Below are 23,512 nucleotides of genomic sequence, written 5' to 3'. Positions count from 1 at the left end.
AACTTGGACATGTATTGAGGGAAGAATGGTGAGTTTTTATTTAGGCAGTCAATATTAGACAGATAAATACATCATCCATGCCAGTGCCAAAGTCAGCCAATCCCTGACTACAGATTACCACTTATGTTCTGGCATCAATATATGCTTGAATAAATGTACCTTGTATGAGCCGCCATCAAGTTAGGTGCTTCTGACTAAATGCATTGGGCCACTTTCAAAGCAGACAGCTTATATACTCATCAGTTACAGCAGAAGGACAGAGTTTCTGGCCCACTCTTTTACATGGGAATAGTGGGCTTTACTCAGCTATGCCCCAGCCCTTGCTCTGCCTAAAACCGTGTCTATGTTCTGTTTCAAAAGAAGTTAGAAAGCACTCAGTTGTCTGTTCCCAGTTCAACAAGCACTTCAGCAAGATGACCAAATGTGTCTTCATTATGGCCAGTGGACCAATTCCAAGCAGATAAATTCAGATCCCAGGGATGAACTCCAGAACCTGTGGAAAACATGAATGGTAAAGAAAGCTGCCTGCAGAAAATCCTCTTGCATGCACACAACAAGAGGGCTAATCTTGGTGCTTCACTTGGGCCTAATTTGAAGGCATTAGTGTCAATATCATACTTACCTTCCAAACTGCTATTTTTTTCCTGGACTTTTCATATTTTGTTCAAATCAGGATGATGATCACAAGATCCATCCATTACAAGAAACTGTTTGATATATCTTTGAAGTCTTTCTTTTTAAAAATTCGGTGGTTTTTAGTACACTCAGAGTTCTGCAAACATCACAATCAATACCAGAACATTTTCATCATCCTTAAAAAAAGGGGGAAAACAAAGTAATATACCTATTGTCAGTTACTCATTTGCCCTCAATTTCCCCAGTCCTGGCAACTACAATCTTTCTTTTCCTAAAGATTTGTCTATTTGGGGAATGTTATATGAGAAAATATTTTGTTATTTTTTGTGATTGATTGATTTCATGCTATTTTCATGTTTAATCCATATTGTAGAAATTATCAGTACTTCAAACTTGTTATGACTCAATACTACCCATTGTGTGGATATGCTACGTTTTGTTTATCCATTTTCACCTAGTAGAAATTTGTATTGTTTTTAGCTTTTAACTTTAGTAAGCAGTGTTGCTATAAACATCTGCTCAGAATTCACATGTATTGGAAATCAGGGTGCAGATTACTCAGAAAACTTAGAATGAACCCACCTTTTGACCCAGTTATCCTGCACCTGGGTTTATACCCAAACAAATTAAAATTAGCATACTACAGTAATGCAGCCACATCAATGTTTATAGAAACTCAATTCACAATAGTTAGATTGTGGAATCAACCTAGATGCACTTCAACAGATGAATGGATAAAGAAACTGTGGTATATATACACAATGGAATATTATTCAGTCATAAAAATGAATACTACTATGGCATTTGCAGATAAATGGATGGAATTGGAGAATATCATGATAAGTGAAATAAGCCAATCCCAAAAAACCAAAGGCCTAATGTTTTCCCTGAAAAGTGGATGATGATATATAATGGGAGTGAGGGGATGGGGAGTGAGAGAAGAATGGAGGAACTTTAGATTACATAGAGGGAAATGAGAGGGAGGAGTGGGTGGGGATGTGAAAAATGGTGGAATGAGACAGACTTGATTACCCTATGTACATGTATGATTACACAAATGGTATGAATCCACATCATGTGCAACCATAGAAATGAAATAATGTAACACATCTGTGTACAATGGATCAAAATGGGATCTGTAAAAATAAAAAAAAAATAATTAAAAAAAAAAGAAATAAAGGGACAGAAATACCAGCTCATAGGGAGCTTCTTATATTGAAAGTATTGTATTCAAATTAGGTAAAAAAGCATCAGCATGGTTAACCCTGTGTGTTTGTGTGTGAGAAAGAGGTTGCTGCAGACAAGTCTGTACCCCAGGGTCCCCATGTCCATGTGAGAGTGAGCATCTACTTATAAGTGGACATATGTTTTTATTGTAAATATGCCTGGGAATTGATATCTAAGCCATGAGAGAGCTCTGTATTTAATCCTTTTAAAGAATTTCCATATAGTTTTACAAAATCTAGCACCCTTTTTTATTTGAACCACAACCATATATGAAGATTCAAGTTTTTCTAAACCCTTTCCAATTATTGTAATTATCAGTCTTTTCAATTAAAGCCATCATAATGGTGGTGTAATGGTATCTCCTTATGGTTTTGACTTTCATTTCACTGACAGCTAATGTCGAGCATTGGTTTTTGTTTTGTTTGTTTGTTTTTTGGTATCAAGGATTGAACATAGGGGCATTCAACCATTGAGCCACATCGTCAGACAACTTTTTTTTTCTTTCTTTAATTTGGAGACAGATTCTCACTCAGTTGCTTAGGGCCTCACTATGTTGTTGATTCTGACTTTGAACTTGCCATCCTCCTGCCTCATCCTCCCAAGCCACTGGGATTACAGGTATGCACTTAGCTTGAGCATGTTTTTATATGTTTCTTGGTATTAACATATTTTAAAGAGTCTTTTTAGATTTGCCATGCGTCTTATTATTGAGTGATAAATATTCTTCATATATTATGATTTCAGTCCCCTATCAGATATATGATTTGCAAAATTATTCCATTCTGCAGTTATCTCTTGACAATATCCTTTGAAGTAAAAATGTTAATTTTGATAGCATCCAAATTAACTATTTTTTTCTTGTGACATGTTTTTTATGTTATATCTAAGAAGACTTTAGCCTAACACAAGTTCACAACATTTGCTCCTATATTTCTTTCTAGTACTTTTATAGGTGTAACTCTTGCATTTAGGTTTTTGATAATTTTGGGAATGCATTATTGTGTATGAAGTTACACAAGTTTGGTGAGAATGATTCAGGGCTTTTCCTACTACAAACTCTGATTTCTCCTTTCTTTCACTTGTAATAATTATAGATATACCTGTACATACTCCATAGTTATTTTTTGCATCCCCTGCAGATGCCAGGACCTTTATATGCTGTACCATACACAGGTCAATCAGGAGGGCAATGCCTGGACTTCACGTACTCTGATCACCACTAAGGTGACAAATTCAGCATCCTGAACCAGGATTATTAAGATTATCCCAACTTTTGCACAATGCACAAATTTTTTTTTTTTTGGTTATTTAAAAAAAAAAAAATCTATTGACTAATCCAGTCAGTGAGTGGTCATGAAACAACAGAAAAGTGAGAGTGAAGAGTTAGAATTACCTTCTGCAGTGATATTTCCTTGAAGATTAGATTCTATGACACCTTTTCAGAAATTACAGTGTCCTCACAATTAATCTTGTGAAGATTTTATACTATACCATTAAACAACGTTTTGTCAAGATGAGAGCGAAGTGGATAGATGCAGTTGAAAGAAGAGCATGAGCCCAGGCCAGTCTCCATTACTGCACAGAGGGCACATGATTAAACACGCAGGGTGCTTTCATGAGTCTTTATGAAACAGACCTGCAAAAATAAACTAGCATGGTCCCAAGAAGCACATAACACATTATGGCCATTATCTATAAAAATCTCAAATTTACTTTTTATTTAAAGTCGTGTTGACAGAGGTAAGAAGATGGGGAAGAAACATGCCGTGAAAAGTCAAAACAGTTTGAGAAAGGAACAAAAAATTTTTTTACACATTTTCTCATTGACTTGAGAAAGAATGAGGCAGATTCTAGAGAAAACAAAATGAAATGAAATCAAACAACAAAATGCAAATATTATTTTACTCTAAATTTAGCACTTGAGAGATGAAGAACTTGTTTTATAACATTTAAGTTATCAGATTAAAAGTAAAAACAAACCAGAAAATAAACCCACTAGATGATATATTTGTACAATTAATTATTTTATGAAAGTAATTTGAAGATAAAAATTCAAATCACTATTGTGTGTATATACCACAGTTTCTTTATCCATTCATCTGTTGAAGGGCATCTGGTTTGGTTCCACAATCTAGCTATTGTGAACTGAGCTGCTATAAACATTGATGTGGCTGTGTTAATGTAGTTTGCTGATTTGAAGTCCTTTGGGTATAAACCGAGAAGTGGGATAACTGGGTCAAAGGTGGGTCCGTTCAAAGTTTTCTGAGGATTCTCCACAGTGCTTTCCAGAGTGGCTGCACCAATTTGTAACTCCACCAGCAATGTAAAAGTGTGCCTTATCCCCCACATCCACACCAAGAAGAATAACATTACGGAATTTGAAGATAAATGGATGGAATTGGAGAATATCATGATAAGTGAAATAAACCATTCCCAAAAAACCAAAGGCCGAATGTTTTCTCTGATAAGTGAATGATAATATATAATGGGAGTGAACAGGGTGGGGAGTGAGAGAAGAATGGAGGAGCTTTGGATTACAAAAAGGGAAATGAGAGGGAGGAGTGGGTGGGGATATGAAAAATTGTGGAATGAGACAGACATCATTACCCTATGTACATGTATGATTACACAAATGGTATGAATCTACATCGTGTACAACCATAGAAACGAAATGATGTACCCCATTTGTGTACAATGAATCAAAATGCAGTCTGTAAAAACTAAAAAAATAAAATAAAAAATTCAAACCACTGAATTCTTAACAAATAGAAATAAAAGAGAGAAAACACATTAACTGACTGTAAAACTAAATTCATATTGTTGAAATTTATATTATAAGAAAATCCAAAGTCTTACATTACTCTTCACATAATTTCTATTGCAAATATAAAGCTAAAACACTATTATATACTACGGTGTACTTCCTACAAAAGCATAGAATACTCAAGATGTAGGGTGCCACTTGTCAAAACAGCACTTATTATTATTTATGTTGCAAAGAACAACTATCTATAACATAGATATATCTTTAAGTACATCATACAGTATTAAGTATTATAAAAAGTATATCAATTTGTGTTCAATTTTCATGTTAAGCAAGAATTACTAACCATTCTAGAGAAAAGGATTCAAAACTATTTTCCTTGACAATTTTACCATGACATATCTCTATAAAGATTATTAGATTATTAAACATTAACAGCAGAGTGTCAGATTTTAATGGCTACTATTCCAAAAACATTTCCTTCAAATCTATCCATGGTCCTCACTTAATAATCTAATATTATAGGGAAGGGATACCTGTGGTATAATACTTCTGACAAGACTACTTTCTTCCACGTGTAAATTTGGGTCTAATTATAATTTCCTTCAGGGCTCATCACACTCTCTACAGTTTACTTCAACCTGTGCACACATAGATATGTGTTCTGAGACCTTGATGTACGTCATATTTAAAAAAATTTAAAAAGGACCTTATTTTTGACATATTTCATGTTAAAATATCAAGACTGGGGTTGTGGCTCAGAGGTTATGCACTCTCCTAGCACATGTGAGGCACTGGGTTCTGATCCTCAGCACCACATAAAAATAAATAAATAAAATAAAGGCATTTCGTCCATCTACAACTAAAAAGCAAGAAAATTAAAAAGACACACAAAGAAATACAAAAAAACCCTATCTATTACAAGGAAAGCATAAGCTGGATGCAGCAGTGCATGCCTGTAATCCTAGTAACTCAGAAGGCTCAGGCAGAAGGATCTCAAGTTTGAGGTTAGCCTTGGCAACTTAGGCAGACCCTGTCTCAATATATATATAGATATTAAAAAAAAAAAAAAAAAAAAAAAAAAAAAAAAAAAAAAGAAAGAAAGAAAGAAAGAAAAGAAAAAAAAGAAAAAAAATGAGGATGTAACTCAGTGGTAAAACAACCCTGAGTTGAATCCCCAGCATCACAGAAAACACTCAGACTTCTTTATTCTCGACTTTCAAATTTCCCACTTAACCCATCAGAAAGTTTTGCAAAGATTTTCGTTAAACATATCAAGGAATTTCTTAAACCTGGAATCATAGTCCCAGCAGGCTTTTTTTATGCGTAATAATAGCAGCATCCCCTTACAATAATTGAAAGGTGGTGAAGCCCTTTGCTTCAATAAAGGGCACATTTGTTTCATCTGAGCAGGTGATAGAGAAACTTATTGATATTCACTCAAAGCTTTAGAGCAATTATTCCTGAAGTGTGGGCCTGCATCATCATCACCACCTGGGAACTTGTTAAAGATGCGTTTCTCTTTTTTGAGGTGGGGTCTCCTTATGTTGCCCAGACAGGAGAAATCCTGGGCTCCAGCAATCCTCCTGCCTCACCTACCAGAGTGGCCTGGATAGCAGACTCCTATGTGGGGTGCCTGCGTCAGAGATGTAGATTCTTAAGCACTACCAGAGAACTGCTTAGTCAGACATTCTTCAGTGCAATCCAATAATCTGTGGTTTAATAAGTCCTACAGGTGATTCTGAGGCAGGTTAGAGAACAACTGCTTTAGGATTCTTTTTTGTTTTTTGAAAAGAAAAATAAGAACCATTGCTTTAAAGCAACAAAAGGGAGAACAGGATAAAACTAAACTGTGCTGGAAATCCTGAGGCTGAATTATAAACTTCAGAGTCAGGAATTAGGCTGGGAATCTTGGTCTGGAACTTCTTAGGAGAATGACATTTGGTAAGATTCTTCTCTTACTTTTCTTATTTATAAAATGGGATAAATGCCTTATCTGTTTTGATAGTGAATTCAGGTATAAAAACAATATGGGTAGCAGGTAGTTGTGGTATGTGCCACTAATCTCAGCTACTTTGGAGGCTAAGACAGGAATATCTCAGGTCACCTGGGCAACTTAGCACCCTGTGTCAAGACAAACTGAAAAAGGTCCAAGAATGTAACTTGGTGGTACAGAGCTTGGCTTCCATACAAGAGGCCCTGGGTTCAGGCACAGTACTGCTGAAATTTTATATATATATGACTTAGTATGGAGTCAGTCAACAAAAGTGTTAGGAATGTTAGCTATTATTAAGCTGGCAATATTCTTAAACAAGAAAATGAATATGTTCTCCTATTAGGAACAGTTAAATTTTCTGGAAGTTTGAATCAAGTTCTCAACTTTTTATTCTCCTTCAGGCACCCATGTTCAAATACCACTTGTGGAAAATTCTGTTTAATACACAGAAGTAGGAGGCAGAAGGTTTCCATCCAGGCAAATCACGGGCCTGGCAAGTGATTGATTTATTGGATAGTGTCACTTTTCCAAGTTATTCCTTCCTAAGAGTGTATCACACATTTTTCATATAGGAATTTGAAAAAGATACATCTAAGTTGATGAAAATAGTAACGAAATAAAAAAGTCTACTACATGATCTTAGGTCAAATCAATTGAAGTACGTGGTTTTGGTATCTCAGAAAAGAAGATTTTAAAAAAAATGCGGAACTAAACTAAAAGTAAGTAAAATGTTTGTGGGAGGGTGGTTACATTTAGGAAGTCGGCATTTAGGAGAAAACTGACTCTTAACTTGTGAGGGTAAAATTTTATGTTTTAAAGTCACCATAACAGCCAGATTGTTTTTCTAGCTTTTTGCCCCCCTGGAGCCTACATTTCTTTGACTGTTGTGCACTTACTTGGATATTCTATTCTTTGACAAGACTGAAACACATCCCTTCCTCCCCTTGAATTTCGTTAAGTCACACTGTGGGCTGTTAAAGTCTCCCTCTAACTCCCTGGGCATGCGTGGTAACCTGGGGCTGGAGTTCGGCAAAGGAGCTGTCATGATCTGCTGACTCAATGATCCCTTAATGACACCTGAAGGTTCACAACGGAGGCCACCTCCACTTGCTGCTGCTCATGTCTGCTCCATTGAGGATGCAGGTGCAATGTAAGAACCACCCAAATCAGCCATTAAGGTCACTTTTATTAGTGGCTTCTGTTTACAAAACAGGACTCTGGGGAAGCATGAGCCAGGGCAGCAAAGCCCTGACAGCTCAGAAGAGAGTCACACTCACTGTTAAGGACCAGCCAAATCTTGTTATCCGAAAGAGGAAGGAAAATAATATTGCCATGTTTTGACTTTGACAGACTCTCATATCCCATTATGTGAAAGCTTTAAAAACAATGTTTCCTACCCTGTACCTTCTTTTCTCCAGCCCAGCAGTAACTAGTTTTAAAGTAAATCAGTTCTTCATCTATTTTGGTAATGAGCTAAGATTAGGTCCTTTGGAAATGTCACATTTGGTTTGGGGATAAAAAGTCATCAGAGCAGAGGAATAACTCAAAAACGTTTAATAGGCTGGTTATGCAAACTTTGGTAATGAAAGGCAAACATTCTTAAATTCAGTCTGCGGAGCACCCCTATTTCAGCCCAGCCACATGTGGGACCTTTTGTTTATGTATTCTTCTGCTGCAGACAGCTCTATAAGGGGTCAAAGAAAACAGCTCCTTCCACCATTGGGTGCTAAGGGTCTGGTTCCAAGCTTGAATCCTCAACATGCGTCTCTCATTGTAGTTAATGGGGAATAACACACATTCGACCTTTCTAATTCTACTTGCAATTTTACTTACCTAATAGTTCTTGAAGCATCTCTGTAACCATTAGAAAAGCAGGCCTGGAATTTATTTTTCAGTTTTTCCCTATCATTCTCATTTTGTCTTAGTAAAATTCCTCTGTTTTAGATTTAGAAAACAATTATTTTGTACCTGAATAAAACAAATCATTACAAGGGTAATTGATGCTGACATATTTGGGAGGTGGTAGAAAACACCTCAACTCATAACCTTCACAGACAAAAGCAATATTATAAAGTCAGAATAAAAACAGAATTTTAAATAACATGTAATGTACGCATGGTTGCTTTTGGTACAGATAGGTCATTGAGCTCACCAGTGGCACTGAAGAAATTGATTACTGGTCAGTTATTAATATTTCATTAACTCATTGGTGAGTTAATGAAAATAACTTTTCTTTCTATATTGCATTCTGCTTTTTGAAATTTTGCTTTTTGTTCTTATAAACTATCCAGTCTCATTACTGCAAAGTGTTTTTGATGTCCTCTTGGAACAAACTTTGGTTCCAATTTATTGAAATAAAGAGGTTTTTCTTTGCTCTTATATATCCGGATTTGCTTTTTTATCACTCATATCCTTGTACTTGGATTGTTCTTGCTCTTTTAAAAATTACAATCTGGTTTTAGAATGTAATCTTTATTAAACTGTATGTGTGACTCTCCTGTAAATCTCAAATAATTTATTTAACATATTAAGAAGGGGATAATAAGGTGGTGAAGTTTAATGGTAAGAACATTTGAAGAAACAAGTGTGTATAGAAATTGGTGGAGAAAATGGTAGAATAAGATTTCTAGCTGGGATTCAAACCTGGAAACTGTCTTACAGCATAAAAACCTGCAAATTAACTTTCAACTCCAGATGCTGGCGTCTAAGTAATATTACATAATATATCAAAGAGGCACTCTCTGAGGGAATTAAATAACGAACAATTCTTAGGTGGGTTTTTGAATAATTTTGCAGAATACCACTGATAAGACACACCTATGTCATTTTACCTTATTTCCTATCCATCTGCCAAGGTCAGTTTCCAGGCCACCTCCTCTCTGAGGTCCTTGGGATCTCCCAGCTGGAAGTCCTCTCTCTAGTCAAGAAGTGCTGGTCCTCCTTGTAAGATGTTCACTGCAAAGTTGGTAGATGAATAATTGTATTCTGCCACTCTTGGGGCATATCATTCCTTGAGCAGAGATGGCTAATTAAGAACATAATTAAATTGTAAATTATAGCTAGAGAAATTACATTGTAGAAGACGGATAAATTAGAATTCATCATGGTGCACTTAGCAGGTATATGGTCTTGAAAGGCATAAATATGCTGTGAGAAAGAATTGATTTCAAAAGTCCTGTATTTTTTTTTTTAACTTATTTTCCTGTTTTGTCTTTTTTCCCTTTGTCTTGACTCTGCACTATGGAAACATTGCTTCTGCAGTATTCCTCTATCTTATTAAGCCAAACTAAAGGAATCATCTTTGTCAAGTTCCATTTTGACCTCTTTTCTTCCTCTGTTGGAGCTTGTGATAGCAGTCTTCAGTCTTGTTAAAGCGCTGGTTTCTATGACTATCAATGACCTCTCTGGCTTGTGATTTTCCATGCTATTTTTATTATACTTAAATGTATATGTATATATGTGGATATATATCCACATATATACATATATATTAATTTTTAAATTGACTACTAACATTGTGTCTTGTAAGACATGATTGAATTGCTTATACATTATGGAATAGTTAAAATCTAGCTAATCAACAAATGAATTACTTTCACAGTTATTTTTGTTGTAAAAGGACATAACAGCCTCTCTCTTTACATTTTGCCAGAATGCAATGTATTATCTTTAACTGTGGTCACATTGCTGTACAGTAGATCTCTTGAAATTTATTCTTCCTAGCTAACAGTAATTATATGTGCTTTGACTTCCCACTCCTCATCTTTCCACTCTGCATTGACCACCTACCCTCTGGTAGCTACATTTCTATTCTCTACTAATGAGCCAGCATCGTTTTTAGATTCCATATGTAAGTAAGGTTGAGTGATGTTTGTCTTTGTATGTCTGGTCTACTTCAGTTAACACAGTGACCTCCAGGTTCATCTTCTTTGTCTCAAATGGCAGGATTTCATTCATTTCTGTGGCCAAATCATATTCCAGTGTGTAGGTGTGCTTCATTTTATTTAACTGTTCATCTGTTGATGGACACAGGTTGATTCCCTATCTTGGCTCTTGTGACTAATGCTTAGTGAGCACAGGACTGCAGATGTCTCCTTAACATACTGACATCACTGATTTGATGACATCACATCCAGCAATGGGACTGGTGAATCATGAGGTGGTTATAATTTTACTATTTTTGAGAAAACTCCATGATGGTTGTACAAATTTACATTCCCATTGGAAGTCTTGCAGGAATCACTTTTCTCCACTTCCTCACCAAAACTTGCTATCTTTTGTCTTTTTAGATAATGGGCATTTTAACTAGCATGAGGTGATAGCTCACTGTGGTTTTGATTTGCATTCCCCTGATACTTTGATGATTAGTGATGTTGAGCATATTTTCACACAACAGTTGGACATTAGCATCTTTCTTATGAGAAATATCTCTTTAGATATTTAGCCCATTTTTTGAGCACATATTTATTGTACATATTAATGAGGTTCAGTTTGATATTTCCAAAAATGCATACAGCAAACACTGATCCATTTCAGGCTTTCTTTTCCCACTGTCTGCCCTTCCCAATCCCTGCTACTCGTTGCTCAACTTTCTGGTTGACATTTCTTAATTTGCACATATGAGAATGAACATGGGATACTCATCTTTCTGTCTGATTTATTTCACTTACCCTAATGTCTTCCAATTCTGTTCATTTTCCTCTAAATGGCAGGATTTCATTCTTCTTTAGGGCTAGATTATACTGTACTATATAAGTACCCTACATTTTCTTTATCCTTTCATCTGTTGAGGGGCACTTAGGTTGATTCAATACCTTAAGATATTGTGAATAATGTGACAGTAAATCTGATCATGCAGGTATATCTAGTTGGCTGAATTTATTTGTTTGGGATATGTACCCAGAAGAGGTATGGTTGGATCATATGGCAGATCTATTTTATTTTTCAGAATTTTGTTTATTTTTTAGTTCAGGTTTCTATGTGTTTCATAAACTAGACTTGAGCTTGAACTCCTCTAGCCTCAGTCACCAGTCACTGGGATTATAGGTATATGCCACGTTTGGCCGTTTTCAGTTCTCTGAGGAATCCCAATTCTACATAATGTTCATGCTAATTTCCATTCCTGTTGACAGTATACAACAGTTCCTTTTACTCAACATCCTCGTCAGAATTTTTTATTTCCTTTCATTGATAATAGCCATCTGACTGGTGTGAGATAGACTCTCACTGTTGTTTTTATTTCCATTTCCTGATAGCTAATTATATGGAGCAATCTTTTCATGTATTTATTGGCCGTTTTTATTTATTCTTTTCAGAAGGGCACGGCATTTGCCCATTTCTTAGTTGAATTACTTATTTTTTATTTTGAGTTTGCTGAACTCCTTATGCATTGTGGATAATAACCCAGTGTCAGGTGAATAGCTTACAACTGTTTTCTCCATTTTGTAGACTGGCATCACTCTCTTCATTATTCTCTTCAATAGGTAGCAGCTTTTTAGTTTGATATAATCACACTCGTTGGTATTTGCTTTTATTTCCTATGCATTTGAAGTCCAAGCAAGAAAATCATTCCTTTACCAATGTCTTGTAGTATTTCCTTGATATTTTCTTCTAGTAGTTTCAGAGTTTTAGGTCTTAAAGTCTCTAACCAATCTTGATTTGATTTTTTTTTAATAGGGTGAGATAATAGGTGTCAAGTGTTAATCTTTTACGTGTATCTAGTTTTTCTTTTATTGAAGAGTCTCTTTTTCCTCCCCTGTATATTTTTGGTGCCTTTGCTGAAAAATCAATTGGTCATAGATGTGTGGTTTATTTCCAGGACTTCTATTCTGTTTTATTGGTCTATGCATATCTTTTTATACCAATACCATGCTGTCTTGGTTACTGTGCCTCTGTAGTAAGTCTTCAAATCTGCTATTGTTATACCTTCAACTTAGTTCTTTTTGCTCAAGGTAGCTTTTACTATTCAGGGAATTTGGGAATTTTTATGCTTATACATGGATTTTAGGATTTTTTTAGGTTTTCAAAGAATATCTTGACATTTTGATGGCATTGCATTGAAACTGTAGATTGCTTTGAGTAGCATGGAAATTTTGACAATATTAATTCTTCCAAACCTTAAATATGGGATGTCTTTCCATCTTTTCACATTCTCTTCAATTTTTTCCATCAGTATCTTATAATTTTCATTGGAGAGGTCTCACTTGCTTGCTTGTGTTTGCTCCTGGGTGTTTTATTATGTTGTGTAATTATTATGAATGGGAAAATGCTTTTTTTCTGGCAATTATCGTACTGGTGTATAAAAAGCTAAAGATTTTTGTATGTTAATTTTGTATTCAGTCAGTGTCTTTGGTGAAGTTGTTAGGTTTTTTTTTTTTTTTTAAACTCTTAAAATCTTATTTGCAGACAGGGATACTTTACTTCCTCCATTCCTATGTGTATGTTTTATTTCCCTTTATTGCCTAATTGCCCCCTGGCTAAAACTTCTGGCACTATTTTGAATAAGGGGAATGAGAGTCCAGACCTTGGTTTTGTTTCTGGTCTATGAGGAAATACTTCCAGTTCTCCCTCATTAGTTCGATGTTGGGGCTGTTGTTTGTCATACATACCTTTTATTGTGTTGAAGTTCCATCCTTCCATGTGTGATTTGTTCAAGACTTTTCTCATGAAGTGATGCTGAATTTTATCAAATGCTTTTTCTGTGTATAAAGAGATGATCATATGGTTTCAATATCCTTCATTTGGTTGATATGACTATAGTCTGTAATGGTGAAGATTTCTTCTTGTCATATCTATTGGACATCCTAAATGTCTCCTATACCTGGATGTCCACATCTTTCCCAAGATTAAGGAAGTTTCCCGCCATTACATCATTGAATAAGTTTCCTCTGTCACTTTCAGGCATTCCAAAAATACTGATATGTGATCATTTAAATGGGATCACAAAGATCTTGAATGTCTTCTTGGATTTTCCTTATTTTTTTCTTATTCTCTTTCTTCAACTTAAATTTTAATTTGTGTTTGTCTGAAAAGGATGTTTCAAAAGATTTGTCTTAAATTCAGATATTTTTTTCTTCCACTTGAGCCCACGTTGTTGACAGCCCATTTGAAATCAGACTGTTTGCTGTTTTGCTATTGAATTATTTCAGATCCTTAAGCACTTTGGATTTAGCCCCCTGTCAGATGTACATTTTGCTGATCTAAAAGTGAACATTACACTGTTTAACTATTTGCTGCACAAAATATATATATTTTTAAATTCTCTGTGGTCATACTTGCTTTATGCTTTTGGTTTTGTACTTTTATGCTCAATTTTTAGTTAAGTTCAATCAAAGTTTATTTGTTTTCTCAACTTCTCTCAAGTAACTAAAAATGTAATTATTTCTTGAGATAGTTTCGAATTGAATGATGTGTTTTCTTAAACTTCCTTTTCTTATTTTTCTTATTTCCAGAGTAAACAATATAAAATAAGAGACAGAATGACATAGTTTAGAACTTACCTCTTTGGGACGGTCATGGTGGCACATGCTTGTGTTTCCAGAGACTTGGGAATCTGTGCATGAGATTGCAAGTTTAGGTTCAGATTTGGAAAATTAGTGAGTCCCTGCTTCAAAATACAAGGTGGGTTGGGGATATAAGTTAATGGTAGAGTACCCCTTGGTTCTATCCCTAGTGCCACAAATGAAAATGAAAAAAAAAAAAAAAATCTTATCTCTCTGAATTTTCAGAAGCATGAAAGGTAATTGATGAAAATCTCTAATATTCTTTTTATCCTGGAAAACAGTGCTTAGAGATGGCTCAAGTCTGCATTCTTTAGTTGCATGACACTGTTTGAACAAAAATTAAATGAAATAGAAATTTTATTAAATCAATCTCTTTAGCCGTATTTCAAGTGCATCACATGTGGGTCACTATACCGAATGACACAAATATAGGATATTTCCATGCTCTAGAAAATTCTTTTGAGAGGGCTGACCCAAAGTAGGTGGCAACTACTCAAAGCAAATGTACAAACTAGTGACCTTACTTTTATTTTCAGATAAAGTTTTCCTGCTTTTTACTGAATTTTAGTTACCTGAGTCCACTCGGGATTGGTGCTACTAATGGGCTTATTAAATGAGTTGCAGGAGACAGAAGCCAGTGAAATCTTCAAGTGTGCAGATGAAACTTAGCTCTTCTGGGAGTGGAAGTGCCAAATTGAAAAACTGTGCCTGAAGGCTTTATGAGGGACAGGCATGCATCAGATGAGCTTCTCTCTAAGCAAGTATATTGCGATAAAGTTAGGTGGAAATGATTCTCTCCTTACAGTTTAATGGATTCTCCTTTCCTGGTTAACAATGGATGGCATAATACCAGATCATTATGTGGTAATCCTTAAAATGCAAAATTTTGTTATGGTTCAAATTAATAAAAATGATTTGGAGTGAATAAATGGAGAAAATATTTCCAACTTATGTATAATATTTTAAGATGCATATGTATCTGTAAAAGGAAAACTTCACAGAGATGGTTTTTAATTTGCTTTAATAGTTGAGTCATAATTTTTCAGGTAGAAATGGAGGAAAAGACAGTTTTTGCAAAGGAATCAACGTATACAAGACACAAAAGAATAAACAAGTATGTTGTCAGAGAAAAAATTAGTACTTGGTGATTAAAGCCAATGTGAATGATATAATGATTTAATTTCAGATTTAAGTGCCCAGAATTACTATAAAAGTCTGGATAAGGTGCATATCCAAGAGGTGAAAAAAATCATTAAAATCAATTATTTAAATATTAGAATAGGGCTTCAGGAGGTGTAGATCAGTGGTATATCAGTGGGTTAGCATATGCAAGGCCCTGGATTCAATCCCTAGCACTGCAAAAATAAAAGTGAATAAAATAAAACAAAATAAAGTAACAGATTTATCCTTTTGAACAGAAGAATATGATAATTTAATGAGTTAATGAGTATTTTAGAAAGATAACTAACAATAATGTCGTTCAGTAGTTTTCACAGGGTGATTCTGCCTCACAAGGAATAAGTGGCAATGTCTGGAGCTAGGGGTTGGTTGGTTGTCACAGTAAGTTGGGGAGTGTATTAGCTTTTGATTACTGTAAAAAATGCCAGAGGTCATTAACGTACAGTGGTAAAATGTTTGACTCACACTTTTGGAGTTCACAGTTCATGATTGATTGGCCCTGTTACTTTTGGGACTGTGGTGAGGTAGCACATAATAATGAAAGTATATGGTGGGACAAAACTGTTCCCATCACAAACCAGGGAGCACAGAATAAAAGAAACAGCCAGCCAATATATATATATAAATAATCTCATATATATATATATACATGTGTATGTGTGTGTGTGTGTATATATATATATATATACATATATATGTGTTTATAATCTCATATATATACATATATATGTGTATATACATATATATTAATATGAGGAAAAGGAAAAGATCCATAATTTCTGGAGAGAACTCAGAGTTGCATAAAAATGCAAAAGTATTCAGCATCAGAATTCTCCTTTATAAAGTTAAATTTCGTTGAAATTTGACAGTAAAAGGATGAACCACACTTTACATCAAAACAATATGACTTTCTTGGGCAAAGGCAGTAGAAATACTTTCAAATTTCCCATGGCTCTAGGTTTTAATTCATTAAATTTATGAACCTTGTTGAGGAGGTCAGTGATTGCACCAATATGTTGGAGTGTTAACCCTGTTTGCTTGTAGCAGTTGAATTATTTCTGGTAAAATTTCTAGGTCTTTGATTCAATTTGAGTTGATTTTTGTACACAGTGAGAGGGAGCTAGTTTCATTCTGTATATACATGGATATCCAGTTTTTTTAGCTCCACATAAAAAAGGCTGTCTTTTCTCCAGCATATATTTTTGGCACTTTTGCCAAGGATGACTGTGTCTATTTGGATAAGTGTCTCTTCTATTCTATTCCATTGGTCTTCATGTTCATTTTTATGCCAATACCACACTGCTTTTATAATATTAGTGTAGTAAAATTTAAGGGCCGGTATTTCTCGCATTGCTCTTATAACTCGGTATTGCTTTGGCTATTTTGTGTCTTTTATACTTCCACAAATGGGATGGATCAAATTATGAAGCTTCTGCAAAACAAAGAAAACTGTTGGGAGAGAGCTGACAAATTGGGAGGAAAATCTTTGCCAGCTGCTCTTTTAACAGGGCATTAAGATCCAGAATAAATAAATAATTCAAAAAAACGCCACCATAAAAACCAAGTAGCTCAGTCAATAAATGGACAAATGATTGAAACAGAAATTTCTCAAAAGAAGAAATACAAATGGCCAACAAATGAATGAAAAAAATGTTCAACATCCTTAGTAATCAAAGGAATGCAAATCAAAACTACACTGAAATTTCATCTTCAATTAGAGTAGAAACTGTCAAGAATACAAATAACAGACTGGGTACAGTGGTGCACACCTGTAATACTAGTGATTCTGGAGGCTAATGCAGGAGGTTCACAGTTCAAGCCTAGATTCAGCAACTTAGTGAGACCCTGGTTCAAAATAAAAAATAAAAAGGACTAGGGATGTGGCTTACTGGTGAAGCACCTATGGGTTCAATCCCTGGTACAAGAAAAAACAAAATGACTACAAGTGACAATAACTACTGGTGTAGAGATTCATCAAAAAACTAGGACTGGAATCATTATATGGCCCTCTATCATTTTCCTTGGTATTTATCCAAAATAACTAAAATCAGCATGTCTTAGTGGTACATGCATGTCAATGATTATGTAACCAGTTTCGGTGTTCATCAACAAAAAAATGGACAAAAAAATATGGTTTGTATACACAACAGAGTTTTATTTATCTCAGAAAAATGAAATTATGGTTGGAACTGAAAGTATTATATGACTGAAATAAGATAGATTCATACAGAAAAGGGTCAAATTTTTTCTCTCATGTGGGAGCTAGGGAGGGAAAAAAGAAAGAATTTTAAAAAGTCACCTCAAAAATAAAAGGGAGACCATTAGAGTAGAGGAAGCAGGTTGAGAGGGAGGTATGGGGAAGTATCAGGGGACAAAGGAGAGTATGGGGGTTAGAGATTATGAATGTTCACCTTCAACAGAATAGTCATATAGCTTCCCCAAGAGGTTGTCCCAATTTTATACTCCCAGGAGTGTTTGAGAATTTTAGTATTTTGGTATTTTCTGCCTTTCTTTTTAGACTCTGAAGAGATTATTAGAGGTATTGTATCATAGTTATAATTTGCAATTACCTGATGCTTTTTATATGTTTCAGGAAACATTGATATCCTCACAAAGAGGTTATTAATGTAGAGAAATGTTTACTAAGGTGATAAATGGGTAGGAAAAGGGAATATGGGGTATTGCTCTAAATCAAGAAGCTGTCCTTGCCTTGACCAGGAGCATCTCCTTAGCTCAACTATTGCATCACTTATGGCAGCTGCCATTACTCCTGTTGGGATCTGAAGGACCTGAAGATGTTGGAGTCCACACTTTCCTAGTAATTGCATTATTGCAGATTTGCAAGTCACATGCAGAATGTCTCCTACCAGTGCCTTCCCTTAGTAGAACCAGCCATGAAGCAAGGCAACGCAATCCAGTGACATTTTCAGGTTTTCAACTTGTCACCTCACTCCTCCAGTTTGCCCCTCAATACAGGAAAAAACATAAAAGTTCAGTAAGAACGATGCATAACAACCACTACATGTGCCCCCTAGGCCTTTACCCAAGGCCACCGACATCAAGAATCAAGGGGTCCTCAGGGGTACAGACGTATAAATCTGTTTCTATTTTTAGGTAACTGGCTAATGAATAGTTTTCACATGTGTCTAGAAAAACAGAAAGCACAGTATTGGCCCTCTTGAGTCTTAGAACTTGTGATTGAATGAAGAAAAAAAAAAATATACCTTGAATATCAGTTAGGGATCCAGAAACCTGGGAGGTTGAATTGTCATTATAGACCAAGAGCCTTAAAATGACTTGTTGGAGAGAACAAGAGGAGACATTTAAAGTAGCAGCATGGGCAGTTGAGTTGAATGTCATCTCATATTTGAGTAGAAGGCAGGAGAAAAGCATTCTGGGCAACTGGAGCAACATGAGTAGAATAAAGATGACAGGATGGGGCTTGGGCAACTCTCTAAAGTATTAAAATTCTCTCTTACCTTGACTTCAATGAGCTCAGGAAGAAAACACCACAATCAAGAAACTGAAACTTCAAAGGAGATTGTTAACCTGAAAATCTGGAAACTACATTGCAACAAGAATAAGGAATCTAGGATTTTTAGCCCAGAGAAGATAAATCCAAAACTAATGTCTATGAAGTATTGGGTAGAATAAGATGTAAGCCCTTTTGGGTTGTGTGGAAAGGGAAACCTTCAATCATTACACTGTAGTTAGAAGCATTCAGATATAAATTAAATTAACTTTTTAAAATTTCTGTTGTATAAGAGAACATAATTATATAATGTCTCCTTAAATTCTCACATAATTTAAACAACCAAGTGTATCACTAAAAGGATTCTTGTATTTAAAATTGAAAAGATGATCTAATTTTTTTTAATATAAAGAAAAAATTGATGTGGGATATAGTGGGATTTTTTAAGAAACTTAAAGACCAGTTATTTAGACTTTAATAACTAATGTAATTAGTTTTCCTTGAATGCTTCTCTTTGCCAAGTAATATTCAGAGAACTGTTAAAAAAATAATCAAGTGTTTTCTAAAGAAATTAGCAAGGAACTCTAGTCTTTTCAAATGCTTCAAGAAAATATGAATCAAAGGTCAAAAATACTGAGAAATTGGACATCCTCTTAGCCTCTTGATAGTAGCTCATGGGTCATAAAACACTTTCATAGCTTCGTGATGTTCTTCATAAATAAATTTTCTTAACCTCTGAATCAAAGAATCTTCCAAATTATATTTCAGACACCCCTCCCCCCATGTATCTTATCTGTATTCTGTATTTGGTGGCTCCAAGTTTGCAGCATGCCATATTCACTTGCAAAAATTAATTATCTAAAAAAGAAATCAAGAAAACAATCCTTTTAATGGTAACTACAAAAAGCACACAGATATACCTGGGAATAAATTTCACCAAAGAGGTAAACGATCTCTGCAAAGAAAATAATAAAACATTGAGGAACAAAGTTGAAAAAAAAAAAAGACAATTGTATCCTTCCTGAACAACAACAAAAAAAAATTCAAAATTCCCATGGAACCACAATTACGCCAAATATACTGAGCCATTTTCAGTAAAATGAATAAAGCAAGAAGCATGTGCTGCCTGACTTGGAAACATACTACAAAGCTATAGTAATCAATGCAGCAAAGTATTGGCATAAATACACCCACAGACCATTGGAACAGAGCAGAGGGTCTAGAGGTAAACCCACATTTCCACAGCCAACTGATTGACAAAACTGCTGATAACACATTGGAGATAGTGGAGTCTTTTCCATAAATGTTGCTGGGAAAATTGAATGTGCACATGCAGAGGAATAAAACTCAATCCCCAAGTCGCCCTGTCACAAAGGACTACTTAAAATGGAGTAAAACCTTAAATGTAAGACCTGAAACTATGAAACCGCAATTTAAAAAAAATATATATGGAATATTTCCGTATAGTGTTTTTGGATAAGACCTCAAAAGCACAGGAAACAAAAGCAAAAATAGATAAATGGGATTCAAAACAAAACAAAACAAAACAAAACTTAGATTCTGCAGAGTGAAGGAGACACTCAATAAAATGCAAAGACTACCTACAGAATGGGAGGAAAGACTTTTAACACACACATATGATAATGGTTTGATACTCAGAATACATATAAAAATCCCAAAAGTCAATAGGAAAAAAAAAGCCCACATAACCCCATTTACAAGGGACATTAGTTTTAATTAGGCAATTTTCAAAAGAAAGTACAGAAACGTCCACGGATAGATACATGAAAAGATTCTCAACATTACTAATGTCATCAGGGAAATATGAATCAAAATCATAAAGAGATATCACCTCCCCCTAATCAGAATGGCTAATATCAAAAAGACCAAAGATCAAATACTCTGGTAAGGATGTGAAGAATGCTATTGATAGGGGTAGAATTAGAGTGTGCATTATGGAGACCAGTATGTTAACTCCTCAAAAACTTAGAAATAGTGCTACCAGTAATCTCATTCCCAACCTCACCCAGCCTTGGGGTACAGACCCAAAGAAAATGAAATGAGGATGTTGAGGAGCCAGCTAGGCTGCTCAGCTTAGCACGGTACTGTTCAAAATAGCCAGGAAATGGAAATAATCTAAGTGTCCACCAATGGATGAATAAATTAAAAAAAAGGTATACACACAGTGAAATATTCTTGAGACTTAGAAAGGATTGAAAACCTGTCATTGCTGACAAAATGGTTGGAAATGGAGATCAGTATGTTAAATAAGTAAGGCACAGAAAGGCAAATGAAGAATCTCACTAGTGGAATCTAACAAAATTGATCTCAAAGAAGTTAAGAGCAGGATGTTGATTGTCCGAGGCCAGGTACAGTAGGAGGAGAGGGAAGGGGTAGGGAACGGTCAAACAACAGGTACAGTTACAGTTAATAGGAGTTAAGAAGCTCTGGGGTACTGTTGTCCATCACGGCGATTATAGATAAAAATTGAATACTCTACATTTCACAAAGCTTAAAGAAACAAAGCTTTTGTCGTAAGGAAATGATAAATATTTGAGGATGTAAACATGTGAAAGCTAACCTAAACATTGTATAATGAATGCGTGTATTTGTGTACATTACCTGGTACACCTAACATGTCAATCTTGTAGGTTTTCGTGCGTCTTTAAAATACGTGGAGTTATCCATCCATTCATATTAGGAATTTACATTGTGAAAGTTATGATTTTTCAACTTGTAACTTTGAAAAAGTAAAGTTAATAATTACTGCCTATGGGACTGTGTGGTCAAGGTTAAAAGTTACAATACAATACGAACAGCAGTGCCATTGGAGTACAGGTGTGTGTTAGGGAGGCGCAACCTAACCTAGCCTTGGGTGGAGGAAGAAGGCAGAAAAATTTTTGAGGAAGGAAATAAATAACCTAGGATCTGTAGAAGACTCAGGAACTCTTGGCAAAGAGGGAAGCTGAGAGTGTCCTAGACTTGATATTTAAAGTCTAGCAGCACAAATTTCTTTGTGTTTCACATTTTCTTGCAGGGGCTCTAAAAGCATCATTGAAACAAAATTATACAACCTGGGGTACTGGAAGGAAGCCCAGAGACCCTGTAGTTCAAGAATCCTTTTTCAGAATGGCCTGAGAGGGGCCACCTAGTGTCTCTTTATATATCTTTAGTTACTGGATGCTATCTCATGATGTCGTGTTTCTTCTATATTAAAATGGAATCAACCTTCCTGTAACTTTCAGCTGCCCCAGTTCTGCATTCTTGAGCCGCACACAAGAATTTATTATTTTGGGAATACCCAAGTCATTTTCTGTTGGTGATGGAATTTAAAATCAGATCTATTTAATGGAGTTTTCAGTTGCTCTGCTCATTCATTTTAATACCAGACATTTCACTACGTTTAACATGTGAAATATATCTGCATGTCTGAAAGTTTTCTTAAGACTACAATATAAATGTTGAGTCTTATATAACCTTTTATTTATCAAGGGAGTATTTGGAGGATTTGGTTTCGGCATCTTTTTGTGAAAACGTTAGATCTTAGGAGCATTTTCATAATTCAGCAGGGTCTGCAATGTTAATGGACCCGAGCAGCAGGACATTGGGCCACCTACCATAAATACTACTCAGAGTGCTTGTGATTTCAATTCCAGAGTCTAATGCTGGCTGTAGTTCATTTGTTTTTCTTCTCTTATTGAAAGTAATTCACAGCAGCTTTCTGATTTTGGAAATCTATTGCTTTTGCTCAATTCTAAGTTTGTAATCCAAATTTAAATTAAAGTATGCTAGTGGAAAAAACATGGTAAGGATGGAAAAAAGTAATTCTGGAGTAATATTTTCTATGAGCAAGATTATCTTAAAGGTATTTAAATCACTCTAGGATAAAGTTTCCTTTTTGTTGTTTCATCTCAGTTTTTCATTGCTCAGAATAATAAGCATAAGGAAAATATATTCCCCTGATTCAAATTAAATAGTTGAAAATTGCTTGATAGCTTCAAATTTGAATTTAAATGCAAGTTGCATGAAACACAACTTGATGTTTTGCGTGTGTGTATTTAGTTGACATGACAAAATTAACGTGTAAAATTGTATAAAAACTGGTTAAAATAACTGGCTAAATTTACTGGTTAAAATTTGCCTTAAATAGAATTCAAATTACAGATATGATTAAGCTCCAGTTGGGCAGAATCCATGGCTTTATAAAAGAGGAACTGAGACCAATAAAGTTAAGTAATTTGTATTAGAAATAGAAGTGAAAAATCTCTGAGGATTTTCACCCCACTTGGTATTCTTTTTTTTTTTTTTTTTTTTTTTTTTACTTTGTAATGGTGTTGCAATAAATGTTAACATATTCTGACTGGTAAAGAGTGACAGTAGTTCTATTTGAATACATATATTTTAGCTCAAGAAAAACAAAAGAATCTAATTTTGAAAACTTATACCTCCTAAATGTCATCTAATACCATGCTCATTTTCTCTGCTTTTTGTGTTTTTCTCCCACCAGGAAAATCATCTTTTGGGATCTTAATCTACTGAAGAACTTCTTCTGGTAAGGATGTCAACTAAAAGAAACTTGTATAAAAATGATCCTAGCTTGTTTATCCCATGGCATTTATGTTTTTAAATAGAATTTTCAGGATATAAAGAACAGAGAAAACATGCATCATTTTATATTTATGCTGCAAATCAGATACTGAAAAGGAGGCATTAAATATCTGTTATTTATTGTCACT

The 23,512-nt window shown here is 34.9% G+C and overlaps 1 long non-coding RNA gene across 1 annotated transcript in view; it reads left to right on the top strand.

Moving 5' to 3' along the window:
* LOC306664842 overlaps positions 1–23,299 on the top strand; it is a 467,505-nt gene extending 444,206 nt beyond the window's left edge. Inside the window, exon 3 of the long non-coding RNA XR_013764812.1 lies at positions 23,284–23,299. This is a non-coding gene — a long non-coding RNA (uncharacterized lncRNA). The remainder of the gene's footprint in view (positions 1–23,283) is intronic.
* The last annotated feature ends 213 nt before the right edge of the window (positions 23,300–23,512 follow it).

This window comes from Sciurus vulgaris (assembly GCF_902686455.1).
Source record: "Sciurus vulgaris genome assembly, chromosome: 6".
Taxonomy (NCBI): Eukaryota; Metazoa; Chordata; class Mammalia; order Rodentia; family Sciuridae; genus Sciurus; species Sciurus vulgaris.
This window is presented reverse-complemented; position numbering and strand designations above follow the sequence as displayed.